General features: G+C 44.3%; 1 long non-coding RNA gene across 2 annotated transcripts in view; it reads right to left on the minus strand.

Annotated features, from left to right (window-relative positions):
- Nucleotides 1-13,328: 13,328 nt before the first annotated feature.
- The window catches only part of LOC139273805 (uncharacterized), a 37,409-nt gene continuing 36,563 nt past the window's right edge, over nt 13,329-14,174 (minus strand). For both annotated transcript variants that reach the window (XR_011595371.1, XR_011595370.1), the window contains exon 4: nt 13,329-13,923. This is a non-coding gene — a long non-coding RNA (uncharacterized lncRNA). The remainder of the gene's footprint in view (nt 13,924-14,174) is intronic.

Below are 14,174 nucleotides of genomic sequence, written 5' to 3' on the forward strand. Positions count from 1 at the left end.
GAAGTCCATGTACAGATCATCAACCACTTTGCCCTGATCAGCTGTCTCTGTCACCTCATCAAAAATCTCAATCAAATTATTTCAACACGATTTGCCTTTAACAAATCCATGTTGGCTTTCCTTAATTAATCCACACTTGTCCGAACCATCTCCATTGTTCAATTGCAGTTTTGCCTGCCAAGCTTTGATTCTAATTTACCTGGGCCAGATCCATTCTCATCCCACTGAAATTGGCTTTCCTCCAATTAAGTATTTTGACTATAGATTGCTCTCTGTTCTTTTTCATAGCTAACCAAAACATTAGGATACTACGATCACTGTTCCCTAAATGGTCCCCAAGTGAAACATGCTCCACTTGACCCACCTCATTCTCCAGGACCAGATCCAGCAATACCTCCTTCCTCATTGGGCCGGAAACATACTGATCAAGAAAGTTCACCTGAACATGCTTTTGAAATTCTTCCCCCTCTCTGCCCTTTACATTATTACTATCCCAGTCTATATTAAGATAATTGAAGTCCCTGTTATCACTATTCTATAGTTCTTGCACCTCTCTGTAATTTCCCTGCAAATTTGCTTCTCTCTATCCTTCCCACTGCCATCAGAGGACATTCGCAGGCAGCCTACAAGATATCCCACACTGATACACAGGAAGCTTTGGCCTGGATATCCAACTTAGATATTGACATTTGATTTGCTTTGCTACTGCTATACAAAAGAAGAAGATGATGAGTAGGTGGCCAGGATATTCTGGATAGAAGTCAAATAAATCAGCTTTGCTGTAGATTTTTGACTTTCCCACCTGAGTGTTTAGCATCACATGGCTGGAGCTCAGAGAGAACAATCTGGGGGGAGGATTGTACGGCGGGAACAGAACTTCAGCCTGGACACAGTCCTTCAGAGCCACACTGAGAGGAGCAAATGGCACTTTGGTCTTTCTCAGCTCTCTTCACTGACAGCAAAGTCGCCGTGCGAGGTAATCTTGAGGTGTGTAAGAAAAGTGTTCCAGCCGTCTCGTCCATGGTTCAGAGTTCCTGGGCATGGAACAGAAGGCTCCTTTACAATAGTGTTTAGAGTCGGGAAGAACAACGGTGAATGCTGGGAACGTGCTGTCCAATCAGAGATTGGTGTAAAACTGTGATTTGGTCCTGACTGAAAGTGGAACGGCAGGTTTATGTTTCCAGTATAAAGATGACTGTGGTAATTATTCTAGGAAGATTTAATGTGTTTGTGGGACAGTCCTGAGTCTACCATTTTAAGGCAGGCATTAACACATTTAAAACAAATCCGTTTAAAATAAATTGGTTAAAGTCTGCATTAAAATAGCAGACGGAGAAGTTCACAGGAGCCTGTTAACTGCTAGTACAATTATACAACAAGACATTTTATCTCCAAATAAAGGACCTGCAGTGTGTTTTCAGGAATTCCCTGTTTTAGTGATGTATGCAAGTTAGACACCAGGATAACTAAAAATACACAACCCGGAACTTCCACTGGTGTGTGATCCCGACAGTTACTCTGGGATCACTCCCACTGCAGAACTCCACCACTGACCCCGCTGAAGGTTGTAGGCTCATGGAGTGGAGCCTCCAGGAGTTAGCGCCTTGCCCGTATCCTCAACAGCTCAACAGAGTCAGGGATTGTTGCCTAAAATTGGAAGATAGCGCACGTAGTTCCCATTTTCAAAAATGGGGACAAATCAGAACCAGCTAAATAACAAAATAGTAAAATATTTTACAGGCACATCAATAAAATAAGGAAGGCTGGGATGGGAATAGAGCCATTAAGGGATAGACAGGATAATACCATCGGTAACGGTGGAGAGTCGGCAGCAATATTAAATAATTATTTCGCTTCAGTATTTACCAGGGAGATAGAACAGGTGGACATGACATTGGATGATGAGATTAGAAATTAGATAAGTGCATTTAAATTAAAAAAGGGGATATATTAAATAAACTAATCATGCTCAAAGAGGATAAAACCCCTGGTCCGGATGGATTGCACCCACGCATTTTAAAATAATCTAGGGAAAAGATAGAAAAGGCATTACTGTACATGTTTAGTAATTCGTTAGAAAAAGGTGTAGTGCCAGATGACTGGCGGATAGCTAATGTAATAGCTATATTTAAGAAAGGGGACAGAACATGTCCAGATAATTATAGACCAGGCAGTTTAACATCGGAGGTAGGAAAAATAATGGAATCCCTGCTAAAGGAAAAAATAGAAGAACATCAGTCATTGAAAGTTGCCATGCAGGTACAGTAGGCGGTGCAGAAGGCAAATGGTATGTTGGCCTTCATAGCTAGGGGATTTGAGTATAGGAGCAGGGAGGTCTTACTGCAGTTGTACAGGGCCTTGGTGAGGCCTCACCTGGAATATTGTGTTCAGTTTTGGTCTCCTAACCTGAGGAAGGACGTTCTTGTTATTGAGGGAGTGCAGCGAAGGTTCACCAGACTAATTCCCGGGATGGCTGGACTGACATATGATGAGAGACTGGATCATCTGGGCCTGTATTCACTGGAGTTCAGAAGGATGAGAGGGGATCTCATAGAAACATGTAAAATTCTGACAGGACTGGACAGGTTAGATGCAGGAAGAATGTTCCCAATGTTGGGGAAGTCCAGAACCAGGGGACACAGTCTAAGGATAAGGGATAAGCCATTTAGGTCTGAGATGAGGAGAAACTTCTTCACTCAGAGAGTTGTTAACCTGTGGAATTCTCTACCGCAGAGAGTTGTTGATGCCAGTTCATTAGATATATTCAAGAGGGAGTTAGATATGGCCCTTATGACTAAAGGGATCATGGGTTATGGAAAGAAAGCAGGAAAGGGGTACTGAGGTGAATGATCAGCCATGATCTTATTGAATGGTGGTGCAGGCTCGAAGGGCCGAATGGCCTACTGCACCTATTTTTCTATGTTTTCTATGTCTATGTTTCTCAAAATATATTATGAATAGTCAGCATGGATTTCAAAAGGGAAAGTCTTGCTTGATCAACATTGAATTTTTTGAAGAGGTAAGAGAGTAGACAATGATAATGTAGTTGATGTAATTTATCTAGATTTTCAAAAGACCTTCGATAATGTACACCATAATAGACTGATGAACAAGGTCAGAGAATGCAGAGTCAGGGGACAAGCAGCAGAATGGATAGAAATCTGGCTTCAAGACAGAAAGCAGAGAATAGGGGTAAAGGATAGCTATTCACAGTGGCAGAATGGGGTAGTGGTGTCCCACAAGGATCAATGCTGGGACCACTGCTGTTCACAATTTATAATAACAAATTATATTTGAAACCAAAAACACAATTTCCAAATCTGTGGATGACACCAAATTGGGGGAGATAGGAGGACTGCAAGAAATTACAGGAGGACATTACTAAACTTGCAGAATGGGCATATATTTGGCAAATAAAGTTTAGCACGGATAATTGTGAGGTACAGGTGCAATGTCCTGAATCCGGAATTCTGAAAACCGTAATTATCCGAAAACCGGCCATTTTTGAGGCGGCCAAGATGGCAACATCGGGCGGCGAGGGACGAGGAAACCGGTAAAAAACACAGTGCCGGGGGCCGCGGGCGGCATGAATCGGCGGCCAGTGAGAAGCGCCAACAGCGAGGTCTGAAATCTGGCAAAAGGCAAAAACCGGCAGGGATTCAGTCCCGAGGTTGCTGGATTTCAGACGTTGTACCTGTATTATATTTTAGTAGGAAGAAGAGGGAATTCATTTATTTTATGAAGGGTGTGAGAAGGGCGGGGTAGGGGAACAAAGGGATCTCGGAGTACAAGTACACAAATTACAAAAAGTTGTGACCCAGGTTAGCAAGGCCATTTAAATGCAAACAAAGCACTCGGGTTTATTTCTGGAGATATAGAATTGAAAAATAGGGAAATTATGCTAAACCTGTATTGAACCTTGCTTAGACCACACACAGTACTGCGTACAGTTCTGGTCGCCATATTGTAGAAAGGATATAGAGGCACTGCAGAGGGTGCAGAGAAGATTTACAAGGATGATACCAAAAATGCGAGAGTATACACATCAGGAAAGGATGAACAGGCTGGGTCTCTTTTCTCTTGAAAAAAGAAGGCTGAGGGATGACATAATAAAGATCTTTAAAATTATGAACATTTTTGATAGGGTGGATAGAGAGAGAATGTTTCCACTTGTGGGGAAGAGCATAACTAGAGGTTATTAATATAAAATAGTCACCAGGAAATCCAATAGGGAATTCAGAAAATCCTTTACCCAGAGAGTGGTGAGAATGTGGAACTCGCTACCACAGGGAGTGGTTGAAGCGAATAGTATAGATGCATTTAAGGGGAGGCTAGACAAGCATATGAGGGAGAAGGGAATAGAGGGTTATGCTGATAGATTTAGATAAGGAAAGACGGGAGTGGAGCATAAACAGCGGCATGGTCTGCTGGGGTCGAATGGCCTGTTTCTGTGCCGTATATCCTATATAATCCTATGCATCGTGATCATGAATACAGTATACGAAATTGCAAAAAGCACAAGAAAATCGCTGTTTCACCTGGAAGGAGTGTTTGGGCCCCTGGATAGTGAGAAAGGAGGAGAGAAAAGGGCAGGTGTTGCATCTGCTGTGCTTGCACGGGAAGGTGCCGTGGGAAGGGGAGGGGATGTTTGGGGTGATTGTGGAGTGGACCAGGGTGTTGTGGAGGGAGCGGTCCCTTCAGAATGCTGAGAGGGGAGGGGACGATATGATTAGTGGTGGGATCACGCTGGAGGTGGCAGACATGGCAGAGGATGATCTATTGAGGCTGGTGGGGTGAAAGGTGAGGACAAGGGGAACCCTGTCGTGGTTCTGAGAGGGAGGGGAAGGGGTGAGAGCAGAGGTGCAGGAAATAGCACGGCCACGGTCTAGGGAATCCCGGTTGAGGAAAAAGGAAAACATATCAGAAACACTAGTAAGGAAGATGGCGTCATCAGAACAGAGACAAGAGAAACTGGGAGAATGGAATGGAGTCCTTACAGGAAGTGGGGTGGGAGAAGTATAGTCCAGGTAGCTGTGGGAGTCAGTGGGCTTATAGTGGATGTTTGTCGATAGCCTGTCCCTAGAAATGGAGACAGAGAAGTCGAGGAAGGGAAGGGAAGAGTCGGAGATGAACCATGTGAAAGTGAGCATGCGCGGCACCGAGAAAGTTCTATCGATAATGGCACATTTGTGTTGTCAGCGACAACTTAGCATGGCGGCTGGAACGTGGGGGCTTGTGTGTATTGCAGCCGCCATTACTATTTTTATACTTTCAACCAACCTGTGCAGCAGCTGGGGCCTGAAAATCAGCTTCACTGCCCCTGGGCTGGGAAAGGGGGACACAAGGCAACATTCTCCTTGTTACCCCTTTCTAAACTCACTACAGGGTTTTAGAAGTGGAGCATTTATAGCTAGGAAGTGCAAACCAAACATCATGTAAAGGGAAAGTTACACTGCTGGGACCCCCAAATAGACAGAGGGAGATAGACGAGCAAATATGTAGGCATATTTCTGAGAAGTGCAAAAATAATAGGGCAATAGGAGTAGGGCATTTCAACTACCCTAACATTAACTGGGATGGAATCAGTGTGAAAGGTATAGCGGGAGCAGAATTCTTAAAATGCATTCAGGAGAACTGTTTTAGCCAGTACCTAGCAAGCCCAACAAGTGAGGGATTTAGTTTCAGGGAATGAAGCTGGGCAGGTGGAAGGGGTATCAGTGGGAGAGTATTTTGGTGGTAGTGATCATAATTCAGTTAGATTTAGGGTAGTTATGGAAAAGGACAAAAGTAGACAAGGAGTAAAAGTTCTCGATTGGGGGAGAGGCCAATTTTAATAGGCTGAGATGTGATTTAGCAAAAGTGGACTGGAAACAACTACTTGAAATGTCAGAGCAGTGGGAGGCATTCAAGGAGGAGATCCTGAGGGTTCAGATCAAATATGTTCCCACAAGAAAAAGGGTGGGACTCCCAAATCTAGAGTCCCCTGGATATCAAGGGGCATAAAGGTTTTGATAAGACAAAAAAGGGAAGCTTATGTCAGATACCGAGAGTGCAATACTGCAGAAACCCGAGACGAGTATAGAAAGTGCAGGGGTGAAACTAAAAAGGAAATTAGGAGAGCATGAAAAAATATTGGCAAGTAAAATCACGGAAAACCCAAAGATGTTTTATAAATACATTAAGAGGAAGAGGATAACTAAAGAATGAGTAGGAGACCAACAAGGAAGGTTGTGTGTGAAGACGGAAGATGTGGGAATGGTTCTTAATGAATATATTGTGTCTGTCTTTACAAAAAAAGAGAGGATCGATGCAGACATTTAGTTAAGGAGGAGGAGTGTTAAATATTAGGTGAGATAAATATAGTGAGAGAGATAGTATTAAGGTAACATCTTTTGAAAGTGGATAAATCCCCAGGCCCAGATGAAGTGTATCCCAGGCAGTTATGAGAAGCAAGGGAGGAAATAGCAGAGGTTCTAACCATCATTTTCAATCCTCTCTGGCTACTGGTGTGGTGCCGAGGACTGCTAACGTTGTACTGTTATTTAAAAAGGGAGCAACGGATAGACCGAGTAATTACAGGCCAGTCAGCCTAACCTCAGTGGTGAGAAAATTGATGGAAGAATTTCTGAGGGACAGTATTAATTGTCATTTAGAAAGGCATCGATTAAGCAAGAACAGTACGCATGGATTTGTTATGGGAAGGTCGTGTCTAACTTGATTGAATGTTTTGAGGAGGTAACAAGGAAGGTCGATGAGCGCATTTGATGTAGTCTACAAGGATCTTCCCATTGAATCATAGAATGGTTACAGCACGGAAGAGGGCTATGCGGCCTGTTGAGCCTGTGCCAGCTCTCTGCAAGAGCACCTCAGCAAGTCCCACTCCCCTGCCCTTGGCCAAGGCCGTCGACAAGTTCCCACATGGCAGACTGGTCAGAAAAGTAAACGCCCTGGGATCCAAGGGAAGGTGGCAAGTTGGATCCAAAATTGGCTCATGGACAGGAAGCAAAGGGTAATGGTCAACTGGTGTTTTTGTGACTGTAAGACTGTTTCCAGTGGGGTTCCACAGGGCTCAGTACTGGGTCTCTTGCTGTTTGTGGTATACATCAATGATTTAGACTTGAATGTAGGGGTGCATGATTAAAAAGTTTGCAGACGATACAAAAATTGCCATGTGGTTAATGATGAAGAAGAAAGCTGTAGCCTGCAGGAAGATATCAATGGACCTGTCAGGTGGGCAGAAAAGTGGCAAATGGAATTCAATCTGGAGAAGTTTGAGGTAATGCATTTGGGGATGGCTGACAAGGCAAGGGAACACACATTAAATGGTAGGACTCTGAGAAGTGTAGAGGAACAAAGGGACCTTGGAGTGCACAGATCCCTGAAGGTAGCAGGCCAGGTAGATAAGGTGATTAAGGCGGCATACGGAATACTTGCCTTTATTAGCCGCAGAATATAAGAGCGGGGAGGTTATGCTTGAACTGTATAAAGCACTAGTTAGACCACAGCTAGAGTACTGCATGCAGTTCTGGTCACCACATTACAGGATTGCACTAGACAGGGTACAGAGGAGATTTACGAGGATGTTGCTAGGACTAGGGAATTTTAGCTATGAGGAAAGATTGGATAGGCTGGGGTTGTTTTCTGTGGAACAGAGGCGGCTGAGGGGAGATTTAACTGTGGTGTATAAAATTATGAGGGGCCTAGATAGAATGGCTAGGAAGGACCTATTTCCCTTAGCAGAGGGGTCAACAACCAGGGGCATATGCTCTGACTTTAGTCATGAATCCACTGTGTGGTATCTTATCGAAAGCCTTTTGAAAATCCAAGTATATTACATTACCCTTGGTTACCGTTTCTGTTCCTTCTTCAAAGAATTCACTAACGTTGGTCAAGCATGACCTTCCCTTTTGAAATCCATGCTGACTGCATTAAGCTGGTCTGTGGTTTACTGCACTTGTTGTGTCTCCCTTCTAAAATATAAGAATAACATTAGATATAAAAATTATATCTCTTCTCCAAATGTGATTAGTTTATCCTGTCTGATAGAAACCAAGCCCAATCACTAACACCAATCTCCTCCTGATTGATATAAACCAACCCCACAGTCACTGACACCAATCTCCTCCTGATTGATATAAACCAACCCCATAGTCACTGACACCAATCTCCTCCTGTCTGATATAAACCCACCCCACAGTCACTAACACCAATCTCCTCCTGTCTGATATAAACCCACCCCACAGTCACTGACACCAATCTCCTCCTGTCTGATATAAACCAACCCCACAGGCCCAGAAAGTTTAAACTCAGCCCGTTACTTGGTCTGGACATCTCCATTCCCGTGCCGAGGGGGTTGCTGTACCAGACGGAGGGGCAACATTTGGGGACACCGATTCCCCAACAATTCCCATTCCCCTTCTTTCTGGTGGATAATGGAGGGGCCACTGTGTGTAATGTGCAAGTCAGTAAGAATTGTCAGCAAGGATTAACCAACACTTTCTAATTGGAGAAGTTAATCAGTGAAATCTTTCAGACAGTGAATTCTAGATTTTGTACCAAAGATCAATTTAGGATTGAAGTAAAAGTTCATAATTTTATTTTAAACTAATTTCTGATGAGAGTCCCTAAATTAAGGGGAAAGATCACAGATAGCGGATCTTAAATGGACACTGCAGCCCGGACAACACAATCAGCAATATATCCAGAATATTAAAGTCCAGCCCAGTTATAGTGTTTTAACATCAGCAGAAACAAACCCCAACTGTCAGAATGAACATGGTCCAGTCGGGATGTGATTAACAGCAGCAATAACAGCATATTCCAACCCTTGCAGTCACTTGTGAACTCGCTGGTGTTTCAGCGGATTGGATGACTGAGTGAATACCTTCCCACTCACAGAGCAGGTGAATGGCCTCTCCCCAGAGTGAACTCGCTGGTGTGCCAGTAGCCCAGATAACTGAGCAAATCCCTTCCCACACACAGAGCGGGTGAACGGCCTCTCCCCAGAGTGAACTCGCTAGTGTGCCAGTAGGCCAGATAACTAAGTGAATCCCTTCTCACACACAGGGCAGGTGAACGGCCTCTCCCCAGTGTGAACTCGCTGGTGTGCCAGTAGGCCAGATAACTGAGTAAATCCCTTCTCACACACAGGGCAGGTGAACGGCCTCTCCCCAGTGTGAACTCGCTGGTGTGCCAGTAGGCCAGATAACTGAGTAAATCCCTTCTCACACACAGGGCAGGTGAACAGCCTCTCCCCGGTGTGACTGCGTCGATGAGTTTCCAGCAGGGATGGGTAATTAAATCCTATCCCACAGTCCCCACATTTCCACGGTATCTCCATGATGCGGGTGTTCTTGTGTCTCTCCAGGTTAGATAATCAGTTGAAGCTTCACCTGCACACAGAACACGTGTACAGTTTCTCCCCGCTGTGAATGGTGCGATGTATTTCAGGCTGTGTAACTGGTTAAAAGATTTCTCCTTCTACATTCAAACATCGATGATATTCAGATCCAGATGTATTGAATGATTCTGTGAGATCTTGACGTGATGTTGGGTTTGAGTTTCTCGTCTGCAAATCCTCCTCTTCTAATACCCTGTAAAAGGAGTTTACAAAACTCATCACTAAATACAAGATATAAATTCAGAAAAGATCATTCTAGTTTCTATGGAACATTCTATCCTCTCTTGTTCCCCCAAATCTGTAAATCCCTCCACCCTGTGCAGACATCCCAACATTTTTCTTTTAAGTTGACTTTTCTCCCTCTTCTGAAGGTGTTGACTCTTTCTGGGTTTAGTTCAAATCATCACCAAAAGGCTCAGACCCAGGGAGGAACTATTGAGCACACTGTATAACAATGTTCGGGACACTCACTGTCCCTCCGGATCTGTGTTCAGGGGAGAATCTGATGGGTTTCTCTTATCTTTGGGTTAAATATTATTCTCACCGAGGTGATGGATGTCAGTGCCGGGGAATTCTGAGCACCCTTTCTCCCCTGAAGGTGCGGACTCTGGCTGGTACACATTGTACACATACTCTAGCTGTGGCCTAACTAGAAACCAGCCAGAATCAGCATTTCAGGGGAAGAGAGGGAGGGGAACCAGTGAGTGTAGAACTGAACCCAGCCAGAGTCAGCACCCTCAGGGCAGGAGAGGGAGGGGGAAACCATTGAGTGTAGAACTGAACCCAGCCAGAGTCAGCACCCTCAGGGCAGGAGAGGGAGGGGGAAACCATTGAGTGTAGAACTGAACCCAGCCAGAGTCAGCATCTTCAGCAAGAAGGAAAAAATGTTGGAGTTGATGTAATGGATTTGGATTTCAGCACGAGGAGTAGGGATAGTGTGTGGGACTGGGATTTACAGTTGTGGGGATACCAGAGAGGGGCCCCAGCTGTTTACACTGTACATTAATGATTTAGACGAGGGGATTAAATGTAGTATCTCCAAATTTGCGGATGACACTAAGTTGGGTGGCAGTGTGAGCTGCGAGGAGGATGCTATGAGGCTGCAGAGTGACTTGGATAGGTTAGGTGAGTGGGCAAATGCATGGCAGATGAAGGATAATGTGGATAAATGTGAGGTTTGTTGGTAAAAACAGAGAGACAGACTATTATCTGAATGGTGACAAATTAGGAAAAGGAGAGGTGCAACGAGACTTGGGTGTCATGGTACATCAGTCATTGAAGGTTGGCATGCAGGTACAGCAGGCGGTTAAGAAAGCAAATGGCATGTTGGCCTTCATAGCAAGGGGATTTGAGTACAGGGGCAGGGAGGTGTTGCTACAGTTGTACAGGGCCTTGGTGAGGCCACACCTGGAGTATTGTGTACAGTTTTGGTCTCCTAACTTGAGGAAGGACATTCTTGCTATTGAGGGAGTGCAGCGAAGGTTCACCAGACTGATTCCCGGGATGGTGGGACTGACCTATCAAGAAAGACTGGATCAACTGGGCTTGTATTCACTGGAGTTCAGAAGAATGAGCGGGGACCTCATAGAAACGTTTAAAATTCTGATGGGTTTAGACAGGTTAGATGCAGGAAGAATGTTCCCAATGTTGGGGAAGTCCAGAACCAGGGGTCACAGTCTAAGGATAAGGGGTAAGCCATTTAGGACCGAGATGAGGAGAAACTTCTTCACCCAGAGAGTGGTGAACCTGTGGAATTCTCTACCACAGAAAGTTGTTGAGGCCAATTCACTAAATATATTCAAAAAGGAGTTAGATGAAGTCCTTACTACTAGGGGGATCAAGGGGTATGGCGAGAAAGCAGGAATGGGGTACTGAAGTTGCATTTTTCAGCCATGAACTCATTGAATGGCGGTGTAGGCGAGAAGGGCCGAATGGCCTACTCCTGCACCTATTTTCTATGTTTCTTGTTTCTATGAATGTGCATACCATAGAAACTAGAATTGACTGTTCTGAATGTCTATCCTGTCCTTACAGTGATGGCTTTTGTAAACTTATTTTACAGGGGATTAGAAGGGGAGGATTTTCAGAAGGGAAACTCGAACCAAACATCACCAAGATCTGACAGTCACTCGATCCACGCAACATGAATATCATCAGCCTTTGAATGTGGAAAGAGTAATGTTTGTCTGTTCTGTCTGTGGGAAAAGATTTCAAACATCAGTGTGAATGGAAAAGCATCGAGACACACACACCCAAGTGAGTGCTCCAATGCACTGACTGTGGAAAGAGCTTTAACCAGTTACATCGCACCATTCACAGCAGGAAGAAATTGTACACGTGTTCTGTGTGGACGAGGCTTCAACAGATCGTCCAACCTGGAGAGACACAAGGACACCCGCACCACGGAGAAACCGTGGAAATGTGAGGACTGTGGAAAGGGATTTAATTCCCCGTCCCTGCTGGAAACTCATTGACGCAGTCACACCGGAGAGGCCGTTCACCTGCTCTGTGTGTGGGAAGGGATTCACTTGTTCATCCAACCTCATTGAACACCAGCGGGTTCACACTGGGGAGAGGCCGTTCACCAGCTCCGTTTGTGCGAAGAGATTCACTTGTTCATCTCACCTCACTGATCACAAGCGAGTTCACTCTGGAGAGAGACCGTTCATATGCTGTGTGTGTGGGAAACGATTCATGAAATCATGTCACCATCTGAGACACCTGCATTTTCACACTGACGAGAAGCCATTCACCTGCTCCGTGTGTGGGAAGGGATTCACAAATTCACCTCATCTTCTGGCTCACCAGCATATCCACACTGGGGAGAGGCCGTTTAACTGCTGAGTGTGGGAAGGGATTCACTTGTTCATCCAGCCTCACTGCACACCAAGTTGTTCATACCAATAGGAGAGCATTTAAATGTTCTGACTGTGGGAAGAGCTTTAAAAGCAGAAGTTATCTGAGGAAACACCAACGAGTTCACACTGGGGAGAGGCCATTCGCCTGCTCCGTGTGTGGGAAGAGATTCACTCAGTCATCCACCCTGCTGAAACACCAGCGAGTTCACAAGCGACTGCAGGGTTTGGATTCTGCTGATAATCACATCAGGATTGAACCGTGTTCATTCTGACAGTTGGGTTGTGTTTCCCCTGCAACTGGGCTGGATTTTAATTTTCTGGATATCTGAAAATAAATCAGCTTTGGTTCAAGCACACATTGTGTCGATTCCTTGATATCTCCAATATAAGAGGAGACTAATTGATAACGTTACTGACTGTTAAATGAAGGAGAAAAGTTCCAAAAAAGGAACAAAGACTTGTCCTTATGTAGCACCTTACGTGACCTCAGGATGTCCCAAAGTGCTTTACAGCCAATGAAGTACAACAACATCAAAGTACATTTGAACTGCATTCACTGTTGTAGTATAGGAAATGCGGCAAAACAATTTTACCTGAGCAAGAGGGTGGCTGCTCTGGGACACCACCTGGGAGCAACGTCAAGCTACTGGCACAGTCATGGGAGCATTTGATGACTGCTGCTTTTGATTAAAAGATGGGGGGTGGTTGATGAAGCATCTAAATTTCAATTTTCTTTTGATACATAGGAAAAAAATAATAGAATTGAAAAGTAGGGAAGTTATGCTAAACCTGTATCGAACCTTGGTTAGACCACACACAGTACTATGACATCTTTCAGTTATCATTGCGCAAATATTGTTTCTATTATTATCACAAAAACTCGTTTCTTCCTTGTCCCGGCCCCAATTATTACTGCATTAGACCATTCCCACAAATGTTGGAAGAGGTTGATGAGGAAACGGTGAAGGTAACAATCAAAAGAAAGAAGACTGTGGAAACAGAAATAGTGCACAATTCTCTGGAGAGTAACAAGTGTTTCATTCTTTTCAAATGAGGGAAATACTCGGTCAGAGAATTACAGGTTTATTAACTTCATGTCAGGCACAGGTAGTTTTATTTTTACCATCACTTTCACCAATCATCACACACTCCACGTGTATATCAGGAGCTTCTGGGTGATGCTGATGTGATCACTGGACAATAAAGCTCAGAGACTGGTGACAGGCTGCTCATTATCCTCGGTGTGATTTAATCCCCTTCCCACTGAATACTGTGGACAGACATGGTCACCTTGGTAACAGAATGGTCAGTGTGACATCATTTTCTGAACAAGAGCACACAAGACAATGGGTTATCAATAAATGGTAATGATATTAAGCACTCTGCAATTACATTTTGAATAAAAGGATATAAAATGGTGAAAGATAGCTGGTGAGGTTAATCATTTATTTTTGCAGAATGCACTTGCAAACATTATTTTGTACAACCACATATCACACATATATAGAGCGAGGTGTGTGTTTTTTTTCAGTTGTTCCTATTAACCAGATGAGAGTTATTAGGACATTAGGACCCTGCGGCTGCCCATCCGATGGTGCTGTGTGGTCACGGTTCCAGGCTCTGTCTGACACAATCAGTGGGCCAGACAAAGCTCAATGGAAAATACTGCAGAAAAAACAATCCTTAGCATTAAAATCTGTCAGCAGTAGGCATAGGACAACACAAGTGTGAATTAGTAACCTTTAACACACAAAGTGCCACTAAGTAGTGCAAAGTGCAGTGAATTGCTCCCCTTCAGTCCTGTCCCTCAATCCCAGTCCTTCTCTGGGAGATTGTTACAAGCTTCACCCTATCCTCTCAACACAAAGATTACCCACACAATACTAGATAAATTAGACATTGCCCACAGCTGCTGA

Source organism: Pristiophorus japonicus, chromosome 9 (assembly GCF_044704955.1).
Source record: "Pristiophorus japonicus isolate sPriJap1 chromosome 9, sPriJap1.hap1, whole genome shotgun sequence".
Lineage (NCBI taxonomy): Eukaryota > Metazoa > Chordata > Chondrichthyes > Pristiophoridae > Pristiophorus > Pristiophorus japonicus.